This window comes from Mastomys coucha, unplaced genomic scaffold (genome assembly GCF_008632895.1).
Source record: "Mastomys coucha isolate ucsf_1 unplaced genomic scaffold, UCSF_Mcou_1 pScaffold23, whole genome shotgun sequence".
NCBI lineage: Eukaryota > Metazoa > Chordata > Mammalia > Rodentia > Muridae > Mastomys > Mastomys coucha.
In genome coordinates this window covers 52,502,394-52,502,596 of record NW_022196906.1, presented here as the reverse complement: position 1 = coordinate 52,502,596, position 203 = coordinate 52,502,394, and positions in this window count along the sequence as shown.

Here is a 203-nt window from a genome sequence, read left to right as displayed (position 1 = left end):
CTTCTTTGTCTGCAAGCCAGGGTGTCCAGAATCCCCAGCCAGTGACACCTCTGCCAAGGCTGATTTCTGTTCTCTGTCAGGCATGCTGTCATCTCTGTCATCTTGCCTGCACATACAGCCCACTCAGTGTGGGGCTGAGTTGGCGCCTTGGGAGCTCCCTGCCCAACAGCCTCAGCCTTCAGGATATATTTACTTTATAAAAA